Below are 11,985 nucleotides of genomic sequence, written 5' to 3'. Positions count from 1 at the left end.
TTAGTTACTTGAGAATCCCTTTTTATTCAGCCTTCTCATTATCCATTTTCTGGTAATATTATATTGTCTTATTCTAATGGAAAGAATAACAACATCCCAGTGAATGACTACAGTTTTTTCTTAATTAATTGCATCTTTGTTCAGGGGGCACAACTTCAGAGTACAGCAAACGAGGAACACTTTCCTCAGTATTCCCTACAGCGAAGATTGTTGTCATGACAGCAACAGCAACAGAAAAACAACCAAACTACAGTCATACAAAGTTTGAATATGAAAGATTTATGGAGTACTACAAAGGCCCTCCTATCTTAACACAAAGTAATGTTGACCAGTTTGATTACATATTTTCGCCCATAGCAGATGAACTTATCACCACCAATGTCAAAAATTAAGCCTGTCAGCCTATTATTTACTCATCATTAGTACTGTGTGGATTTGGGGGTGCCTTTTTGGGTGGAAAGCTTGGGGATCACCAGTTCTACCTTACTCCCCAAATTCCTCAAAATGCACTTTTGGCTCAGTCTCATTCTCTACAGTTTGCCACAATCTTTGGGAATGGGGTTTGATTCTCATTGTGTTGGAAGGATAATAATTTATTCATTTTGGTTTTCCGCAAACCATGGAAAGTTTTTTCCAAGAAAGTGGAAGAGATGGGAAGCCTGCTACATCAAAACTTTACTTTAACAACAATCATATTGGTGCAAATATTGAAGAAATGCAACCCATCATGACAGATTAGTGTAAATACCCCAGAAATCTGTGCAGGGGAAAATTTTTGCTTATAACCACTTTGGTTTTGGCTTTTGTGTGAGAAATGCAGCTGTTGTGATATCTGTTGTCCGAAATGACTGTCATTGCTCTTAATTATGTGTTGAGCCGTGTCCAGCTGTTTTAGCCCTTGAAGATATTCACATCACTGATAGGAACTTTAGGAACTTGCTTCTCCCTAGAAATCAGGTGGAAGAAATTAAGGCAGAGTTAACAAGAAATAAAGGAGAAACTGAGGCCAGTGATAACTATTTGTATCAGAGAATGTGCTAAGGATTAACAATGGAAGTAGGAAATGAAGTGTGTTTAGTACTTCAAGGACTCCATACTAATGATAAAATAATGGAGAAATTCCCCTATCTTGAAGAAAAGAACAATGGCAAAAAGATTCTAAAAACTATAAGTGATGTCAAATCCAAAGAGGCATGTCCTCCTTTTAAAACTACTTCTTTTCTAAAGCCTATCACAAGCATAGACCTGCAAAACATTAGGTGGTGCAGACATGTAAACCAATGTCCCCATTTTTATTTTAGAGGAAGGCTAGTTTTATATTTTGGATCCAATTTTTTTTAACTCAGTAGGTGGGAGAGAGGGGATAAAATTAAACTAACTACACTTACATAAAGAGCCCTAATCGGTTCAGACAAGGTGTTCTCTGTTGTAGTACGGGTTTCATTACTATTATTTTGGCGGTCATAAGTCGGACATTTTTCATTTCTCGTAGCTGATGGGTGGGAGGGATATTGACCTCACCAACAGATGAATAATAATATTGGTCAATATTGTGTGGACACTCTATCAATGTCTCCAAAGTCCTATGAGAGATGTTGTATGGATCTTGAAGGAATAAGCACACTGGTCTGAAAGGACTAATATTATATTATGAAGTCTCTTACTCAAAGTCCAGTTCAATTTATAGAAGGAAAATAGTCTTTTAGCAGAAGACAAAAACTGAAAATATGCTAGCAAATGCGGCGCGCGTGTTCAGGAACTCAAGGTAAAGTATTTTGGGGAAATTAATTTGCGTTTACTAAATAAATAATCATTTTAAAAAAAATCATTTTTTGTCAAGAAATACCCAAAAAAAATATATGACCTACCTCCATTTTATCCCCAAAAGTAAGCAAGCTTATATCCATCGTGTTGGAAACTTGTGTAATTTGGCAAGGCCGTTTGAACGTTACTGCAAACTCTTTTCGGCTAAAATCGCTGTTGTCTTCCGAAAAAACAATTTCTCACTGTTCTCTCCCCACACAAAGGGCATGTATGTATTAAAACGTCGCATGACAATCTTAATCGGAGCGAAAACTTTTCCGTGTTTTTGTTTCTTCCCCGAACTGAGCGAAAACCAAACACAGAAGGAAAGAGCCAATCACAGAGCAGATTAGAATGAGGCATTCCTTATTCTGGTAACCAACCAGAAATGGCGTTGTATCGAACTTTACCAGATCTCACATTTCGACATTCCCGAACCGACGACTGAGATCGGGGTACGAGATTAATGTATCTTCTGCGGTGCTTCATCCAATTCTCTAATTTTCCAAGAACTCCAGTTATGTTTCTGTCAATCTGTTTTAGAAAAGCAAAAGCAAAATAAATTAATCTAAAAATATCCTAACTACGCACACAAATAGGTTTTCAACCAGTATTGAGTTATGAAGAGTACGTTTGTAGCCCACGTGGCAGTTGTTGGAGGGATGGTGTTAATTACAGTTTGTGTACTAGTACCTAAAGTGGAAAACGGTCTTCGGATAAAGTTAAAATCTATTTTGTCTAACATTCCCTTTAGCAAGGGTAACGGCTGGTAAGTATTGACCAAGCGTCAATCTGACAATGACAAGTCCTGTTAGTATAGTTGCGTTGCCGCTTTAGCCAAGGTTATGTATACCCAGGTGTGATGTCACAAGGCGTTGAATGACTTATGTTGCTGAGAAAATGGTTGGAGGACAATGTCAGTTACTTTAAGTAACACTTTCATTGAAGTACCTAGATGCACTTTCATACATGCAAGCCTAAAAATGAAGGTTGCAAGTTTGTTAAAAGTTACAACACTATAGTGTACACTGTCATTACACATCCAATACATACAAACAGAATCCAATGGAATGGATTGGCAGTCAGTTAGTTTACCATTGGTGTAATGCACCTGCGTCACGGACAACGTGGTTTATTGTTTGACATGTACCAAATGTCTATCAACATGCAGTTTATATCGGAGAGACTGGTCGTAGGTTGGCGGACAGATTTAGAGAACACCGTAGGGATGTCATCAACGGGGGAAATGACCTTCCTGTACCTGCCCATTCCAACCAAGAGAACCACACACTCGAAGATCTAAAGGTTGCGGTTTTGAGGGCAGGCCTAGCTAATCAAGGATACTGGAAAAAGCAGGAGATGCGGTTCATTTTCAAATATGGAACTGTTAGTCCGAGTGGCATGGACTTTAGTTTTGCGTGAATTCGTTTTTTACTTGCTCGCACGCCGGCATGCGCTAGCACCTGTGTTGGGCGCACGCGCGCTTTTATGAATTTAGGCATGCAAGTAATTTAACGAACTTTTCAACGGTATAGTTTTGTACCCTGAAGAAGGCAGCATTGCCGAAACGTCGGTTTGAATTATCTTATTGCGTCTATTTTATAACATTTTGAGCATTGTTGGTTTAGAAGATTTGGTTTACCGGAAGTAATGAGAGCTGGTTGAATACGTTAAAGGTCGCGCAGGACCCTCACTTATGAATAAATTTAAGCCAAATTTCTGTGGCCGATGTTCACAACTAAATCTTGACATCGGTGAATTTCTGAAAAGTTGCGGGGATATTGGCAGATGATGGAATTATTCATGTCATGAACGCATTATCGTGATGTTACCGATGTTACTGAAAAGTAGTTTTTGTGTCCAAGTTTTCTCATGTTTTCAGCTTGACAAGCGTCCCAAATGAGTTAGATAACTGCATGATTGCATCACCTAAAGGTAAATCACAACCTCTTTTGTGATGCCACAGAAGTCACGTAAATGTTGTAACTGCAAGACTTGTTGAAAGTTATTGGCTTCTAAAAGAGTAAAAATGTGAAGATTATGCATTGAACTGTCCGATCTTCTTTTTGGAAGGTTTTTTTTTTTGCACTTTCTAAAGCTGTTAATGTAATTATCAGGATAATTTCTAACAATCCAGTGCACGTACACACCTTTTTCTGTTTCAAGCAGAAGCAATGAAATTACAGTCAAGGAGAATAGATTTTTAATTACTCGTCCAAACATACCGTTTGACTCAACAAGCTTTCAAACGTAAGTATTTGAGATGCACAGGAAGTTCTTAGTTTGTAGCTCAAAATTTACGATCAAATGCGCAATTACAAACACGCCGAACAGAATGCAATGAATAAATTATTAAGAACGTCAAAAAATCTTCTCATGAATATTTCGCCTACTGACATATCGAAACTGAAATAGTTGCTATTCTCTGCTATGCAAGCAATAATGAAAATGCCTGTAAAAACAGAACACAGTACATCGACACACAGCCATCACAAAGATCAATTGGATACGTTGTGCAATGTGGGGTCCAAATTAGTCGTACTTTCCCGCCTTGACTGATACCTCTGGCTTCTTCCGAGTTTGAACTCGCGACCCTTGTTCAACAAATCCGACACCATTACTGATCTTCTCTCTAAACAATCTAAAATATCTGGTACGTGGGAAGATGTCTTACGACTCTTCCACTTCCTTTAGCTATAGCAATCCGGGAAATTAAAGCCTCCCTTCACCGCTGACTGAAGAAGAACTGGACAGAAAGACGGAAATCAGAGAAATCCTAAATAACGGTTTAATCCGCTCAAGGAAATATTTCATTAATAGTCAGTTAGCAGGTTATTCTGAAAACTGACACAGCCATTATAAAGATCAAATGAGTACGCCGTGTGGTGATGGGTCCAAATTAGTCGTACTTTCCCGCCTTGATCGACATCTCTGGCTTCTTCCAAGTTTGAACTCGCGACCCTTTTTCAACAAATTCGACACAGTTACTACTCTTCTCTCTAAACAAACTCAAATATCATGTACATGGGAAGAAACCTTCCACTTCCTTCAGCAATCCGGGAAATTGAAGAAATTAATTAATAACAGAGAAGTCCGAAATAACGGTTTGATCCGCTCAAGGAAATATTTCAGTCATAGTCAGTTAGTAGGCCATTTTGAAAACTGACACAGCCCGAGAGACATCATAGGATACTAGGATGTCACTCTCATTAAAGCTCAAATCACGAATCTCGTCAGCGAAGGAAAATATGTCAGGTGTAGTGTGGCTATTGGTTGACAGAGGTTTAAGTTTATTGTCAACCCACCTGGCGAGAGCGTAGTTTTAAGTACTTGTGGCTGATAGAGTGGGCCTCATTGCTAGCTTCTCTTTATGCGTCTTTGGGAGACCATAAAGATGGACGAGTCGTGATCCTTTCGGGCAAACTGAGTCGGCAATCTGCTTCGGGAGAATTTTCCTAACGACGGATTCAAGGTGCTTCTCTTTCATCAGTAACGGGTTGTAGTGTTTGAGTGGTCGTCCTCGTGTCTTAGGTCTTTCCGAGCTAACGGTGACAAATTTAGCTGTGTCATTTATGGAAGCTTCACTCAAAAGGCGAACATATTAACTCATATTCTGCCTTATCGATAACAACCACTCGTATCCCTTTATCAGGTTTCGTGATTACGATGTCATCTCTTCGTTTTAGTTGTTCGATAGCTCTCTGTAGTGCTTTTGGTGGTTTGGGGGCCTTACACTCGATGTAGTTGGTGTGATCGATCGAAGGGTCGCAGCAGCTAATTCTTCCTTATCGTCTGATAATAAGGGCTCAAGTTTCAGATAAGCCTTCTCAAAACTAGATTGGATCTCTATGGGAGAAATGCGTTGTGGGAGAGAGAACTTCAAACAATCTTTTCTGTTGCATTCTTTACGATAATGGTGCCAGGATGACACCGAAACGTTCACTTATGTCCAGGATCGACCTTGTTAGTAAGAATTTGCTAGGTTGTTCCGTTTTTTCGCTTAAATCAATCTAGTGCATATTTTACTCTGTTTATTTTGTCAACATCGGTTATAACGACTTTGAAAAAGGGGTATCCTTGATTCAAGGGCCTTCCAGCCGTGCTGGTCAAAGCTGTTATTTCTCTGCTGACTCTTACGGGGGTGATTTTTGAATATGGTCTTACATTTTGTGCGAATAAGTTTTAAGGGTGTTTTTTCACTGCCCGTCGTGGTCAGTGGAGAAATGACAGCCTGTGGCCGTGATAGATTACAGAGAATACGGAAGAGAGAGTTGCTTGGTGATATTTCGGAGTTACTGTTCCGTGACTCAGATTGCTTTCGAGCTGACGAGTTGCATAATTATTTCGAGTATTGGCAGTACATTGCACAGGATAGCCCTTCCTCCCAACCATGTACAGGTTCTCGGATGGATAAGCCAGGTCTCAGTAAAGCCGTTTTTCAAGCACTATAAAGGAAGCTTTAAAGGAGAATCATTCGATTCAACCGAGCCTCCAATGAAGGTGTTTAAGAATAATGTGTCATGCAAGCCTTTGTTTCATTTGTGAAGGACACCCTAATGATGCGCGCTGTCTTAATTTATGGATGCGCGATATGTCTTTCTCTTTGGACAGGCTGATAGATTTGCCGCGTTACGTGAGCAAGGACACCTACCAAACGGTCCTAGACGATAAATCTAGCTATGACCACATTAAGCAGAATGAGAATACGTTGGGGTTTGGTCGAGAGTGTTTTTGCAACGAATGAACCTTTTCGCTATCGTTTCTTTTCTGAGAAAGATGTACATAATATATTAGTTGATTATAATTGTAAAGGTGTAGGTGTGTCTTACTGTACTTAGAGGTTTAAGTTATGCGAGAGGTTTGAGAATTGAGGATTGGAAAGTGCTGTTGGGCGCCCATCAATCATTTTTCCACACCTTATTACAACTGAGCATTAATATGAATGTATGTAAATAGAATACTATTTGACTGACCTTCGCCAATTGTTCCAAGCCTTTAATCACCTTTTAAAGTCGCCCAATATCCTTGCGGATCACGAATGGTGAACAGAATAGTACAAGGAACACAACACGTCGTCCGTGAAATATCCGCAAGTTGGGTGCAGGAATGCCCTCAGGACGAGCAATATTGGTGTATATCATACTGATGCCAACCTTTAAGAAGCTCGCCAGGACTGACAAAGCATCAGTTCCTGTACGGTCAACGCGCCCTTCGAGATTCGCCGGAAGAAGACGAAAAATAACACATGGAGCCCGCACGTCTGTGCAAGCGAGAACCTCTGGCTTTATTTTAAGAACGACAGCAGCAAATATAGGACGTAAAACAAAAAAAAGGTAAAGAAATACTTTATTTTTAATAGTTTACGGCATTTGCGTTTTTAAAACCTGCACTTGTTAATCTGCCGTTATTTTTACGGCTCACGCGATAACGTATTACTACACGCAATTTAGAAACGCAGCCTAGTTAAAAACTCGTAAAAAATGCTAAAATTGTAAACTTTTGTTTAGATTTCCCGTATTTTTTTATCTAAAAATCGAAAATTTTGGCTAAGCCCATATGGGCTTAGAAAGAAAATATAAAAAACCAAGGGGAACGAAGCGAAGTAATACCAACGGCGCACTATCGTTTGGATATGTGATCCTTATTACCATAAAATTTTGCCAACTTTAGCCTTGAATTTCTCGAAAAATTATTGACCATTTGAGAAGCCATATCAAACACTCAAAAGTGTGTTTCATCAGATATCCAAACACCTCGAAGTCGTTGAAAAAACGAGGCGCAAGTCGGGCTGCGCCTCGTTTCTCTCAGTGTTTGGATATCTGATGAAACACACCTTCTCGTGTTTGATATATTACTTGAAGGACTGGCCTATGTGAATAAAAGTGACAGGAATCGCGCAATGACCAGAGTCTGTAACAAGTCTTTTATCGCCTCAGGAATATATTTTTCTTCCGTGAACAATCTAAATCACTCGCGCCTGCAGAACAGGCCCCGGTTGCTCGAAAGATGGTTAACTCTTAACCATTGGTTAAACCCCCTAACCAATGGTTAAAAATTAACCGAGGGTTAGTTTCGGTTGCTCGAACGCCGGTTAGTGTTAACTATGGTTAAATGTCTTCTAACCATGGGTTAAATTTAACGTACCTCGCGACGAGTGTTAACTTGTTAACAATTGGTTAAAATGACGTTGTTGCAAATCAGTGAAACAACATGGCAGTTGATTTGCTTTTTCGCGGTGTGCTACCAAGGCGTGAAAGAATTTTTAACCTTAATGACAACTTGCTCGACGGACTCTCTGAAGCCGAGGTTAAGTCACGCTACAGATTTTCGCGTAATTCCATTCAGTTTATCACCGACACGATTGCTGCCGATCTCGAAAGACCAACCAAACGAAACCGTGCATTGAAACCACAGGACCAGGTTCTTGTTGCTCTTCGTTTTTTAGCAAGTGGTAGTTTTTTGGAGGTGGTAGGTGACACAGTCGGTGGCATCCCCAAATGCACTGTTTCGAGAATAGTCAGCAGGGTGTCGACAGCCCTTGCTCGAAAGCAGAACGAGTTCATACGATGGCCATCAACAGCTGCAGAAAGGCAAGAGATAAAGCAAGGCTTTTTCGAAAAGGGAGGCTTTCCCGGAGTTATTGGCTGCATCGATGGAACGCACATACGTATTCAAGGTCCAACTGCTCATGAGAGCGATTTTGTGAACAGGAAAGGGTTTCATTCAATCAACGTTCAAGCGATTTGTGATCACAAAGGTAAGGACCCGTGTTCAATTGTTGACATTAATTTTATTGATTAAAACTTATTTCCTAATTTAAAATAAGGTGTACTTTACAGGATAGCAATACAGGATAGCAATACATCTTAATTCTTTCATTGCTGTTATTGTTGTCGTATTATTTAGCGGAGTCACGCAAGCTTCACGGTTCGCGTGGGCATGTACTAAAATCTGGAACAGTGGAACACCGGAACACCGGAACACCGAATTTGACGGTGTTGTTTTGTTTTCCTCTTACAGACCATGTAAAAAATAAAATACCAATGTTATTTGTTTTAACCCACCTATAATGAAAGAGCTTAGAGCTCATTATAAAGTGTACATGTATGAGATGGAGTATTGGTTTTAGGGTAAGGGAGGAAAACCGGAGAAACAACAAACTCTACCTTCATATGATAGGAAGCGAACCTGTGTCACATTGGTGGAAGGCGAGTGCCATTCTACCATTCCAGCTCCCCCTATATGATCATAGCCTTGAGAAATTTTCAAATAGTCGCGTAATTTTTTTCTCCTGAGAATATCACGCGATCAGTAATGGGTAAACAAAGACCAAGCGAAAAAGGTCGATAACTTGTAACCGGCCAATACTTAACTAGAAAAAAGTATCAACTACAACTATGCATTGCGGATCTACTTGCTTGTGATTGGAAAAAGTTAAATATTTCTTTAGAAGCTACAACTTCCTTATACTGGAGTGTAATTTTGCATCTGAGTTTGGGGGGGGGGGGGGCTTCCTTTTTGCTTCTTTATTTGTTCCTTTCTTTACCTGCTTATTCCTTTATTTCTTTGTTTACTGATTTCTTTCTTTCTTTCTTTTTTATTTATTCGTTCTTTCTTTCTGTCTTTCTTTTTTTCCTTATTCACTTATTGTTAGCGCCTGCTTTTAAGCTCTTTCGTGATACATGGGTAAACAAATTACATTGACATTTTATTTTTTACATGGTCTATCATGGGAAAACAAAACAACACTGTCAAATTCGGTGTTCCGGTATTCCTGGTTTTAGCACATGCCGCTTGCGTGATCTCCCAATGCCTTGCATGCCTGCCGCATGAATTGTCAACAACAAAAATGGCAGAAATACCTGAACTGCCACGAACTTTTATGCAAGTGATCAAACGGACAAAACTGCCATAGAATCTGTAGAAAAGTCTTTAACTGAATGATTTATACTATGATACACTGGGCTTTTTCTCGATAGGCCAACAAAACTATTTTTTAAGTATTCTTATATAGACTAAAAATTAAGGCAAAAAGATGACCAGGTTCAACGAAAGAACTTAATAATAAGCTATTGTTGCTCTTTGTTTTGTTGATTTATCATGAATTCGCAGGAAATGATAGGTTCTTTCAAATACGAAATTGTTATTTTAATAGCAGTATTGTATAATGTTTTATTAATAGTTTTTTTTTTTTTTTTATTTACATTTTGAATCAAAATTTTTAATTTTTCTAAAAGCCCCCTCTCTGCCTTCAGTATAGTTGAGAGGTACATGTTTGCTAATCAGCACTCCTTCGGAGTTTCCAATGCTGCACTGTTAAGTTGATTGAAAGTGACATTTACAACCTTAATTGCATTGAGCAATGCACTTTCTGGACATTGAACCCTAGTACCAATCTTTGTATTTATTTTTAATTCAGTAATGCAAAACCTTGCATCTCTCATCAAATACTTCATTAATATATTTTTTAATTTGCATTCTTTGTCATTTTTAACTGTAGGTCTCTTCACCAATGTAGTTGCCAAGTGGCCTGGGTCTACCCATGACAGTTTTGTTTTCAGTAATTCCTTAATCCATGAAAGGCTTGAAACCAACCATCAATTTGAAGATGGGTATTTATTGGGGGACAGTGGCTATCCTTGCAAGCCATTTCTTATGACCCCATATCAAACCACTGCAAATACTAAACAGGAGGCATTTAACAAGGCCCACTGCAAGACAAGAGTGGCCATTGAGCAAACCTTTGGGCGATGGAAGCGGCGCTTCCACCTACTACATTCTGAGTGCCGCATGAAACCCGAAAAGGTGTGCACTCTCATTGGTGCTTGTGCAGTGCTGCACAACATTTCTATTCTTCTCAACGATTTTATTGATGATGATCCTTTTGATGATGACCAACCTGACCTTGTTCCTTATCATGGGCCTGATCAAGGCAGGTTACTACGAGATCACATTTGCAACACATTTTTCTAAATCCTTTATAGTTTCACTGCCTGTTGGAAAAAACATGTTTGTTGATGGGAGTAAGGGGTGTTTGAGAAAAGTTGTACAGCATGACAATTTTGTGAGATTTACCATAATTTATTAAAAATTTAGGGACGGTGCCTACTATTACACCAAAGTATTTTTGTGCGGTTTATGACTATGCAGGAAAAGCAGATCTTAGCAAGGTCTATTGAAATCCAAAAAGAAAATTGGGGGTAACCATGCATTTTTCAGAGAAAATTAAGCAACAATACCTCTAAAGAACACTAAAATATAAAGCAATGTATGGGATTTTTTCCTAAATTGAGCCTTAATTATCTCTGAAGAAAGCATGGTTACCCCATTTTTTTTTTGAGATACCATGAGCATTTGGTAAGGTCTACTCTCTCCGCATAGATTTAAACCATGCAAAAATATCCCTGTATTAGTAGGCACGACCCATAGGAAACCCGAATATCTCAAGATGCGCAGACATATGCACAGTAAATACAGTAAAAACCCGCATATAAGAACCTACAGGCTGAAATTTGGCATTTAAATACCCAAAAATGTAAGAACCTGTTCAGCCTGGCAAAGAAAAATAGGTTCTTATAAAAAAACAATCACTCCAATTTTGATGGTCAAAATTCTGGATTTAAATTGTGTGAGAAACTTCTGACAAAAAGTTATTGTGTATATCTTTTCTTTGATTTACATGTTTGGATTTTCACTAGAAATATGTTTTCCATAAAGCTACAGTGCAACAAGGCAAGCATTTTTGTTGTTGAAAATACAAGTGCTAAACCATTTTGTATTAGTAGTACAACTACGACAACCTCTGAAAAAAAAGAACCTATTAAGAACCATATCAGCTTGAATTGTGAAGAACTACCCTAAAATATAAGAACCTGTTCAGCCTGACCTTGAAAATTCTACGTTCTTATACGCGGCTCTTTACTGTAGTAGGCACCGTCCCTAATTTTAATTTTCACACTCCTCACTCCCTTGCAGGTTGGAAAATGGTTGCGACTTTGATCTTGTAGTGCACAGTTTGTAAGCTTTCTTGAGAGCCATTGAAATCAAAACCACCCTTAATTTCAAACATTAACCATAGGATCTGGTCATTATTTATGCAAGGGAGGGGGGGGGGGGGGGAAGAAGGAGGCGTCAAGGCTGTTTTAGATTGGCTAAAGGGGGGGGGGCTAATTTTTTTAAACA

General features: G+C 39.0%; 1 long non-coding RNA gene across 1 annotated transcript; it reads right to left on the bottom strand.

The window, feature by feature from the left end:
• Window positions 1-258: 258 nt before the first annotated feature.
• Window positions 259-2,250, bottom strand: LOC146459385 (uncharacterized). The gene is made up of 2 exons (XR_014857944.1): window positions 1,869-2,250; window positions 259-946 (listed from the first exon to the last, which is right to left on the bottom strand). It is a non-coding gene; the product is annotated as an uncharacterized LOC146459385 (long non-coding RNA).
• Between the last annotated feature and the right edge of the window lie 9,735 nt (window positions 2,251-11,985).

Source organism: Pavona decussata, unplaced genomic scaffold, assembly GCF_977016875.1.
Source record: "Pavona decussata unplaced genomic scaffold, jaPavDecu1.1 SCAFFOLD_219, whole genome shotgun sequence".
NCBI lineage: Eukaryota > Metazoa > Cnidaria > Anthozoa > Scleractinia > Agariciidae > Pavona > Pavona decussata.
Note: the sequence above shows the minus strand (reverse complement) of the source record. Positions and strands in the feature narration are given on the sequence as shown.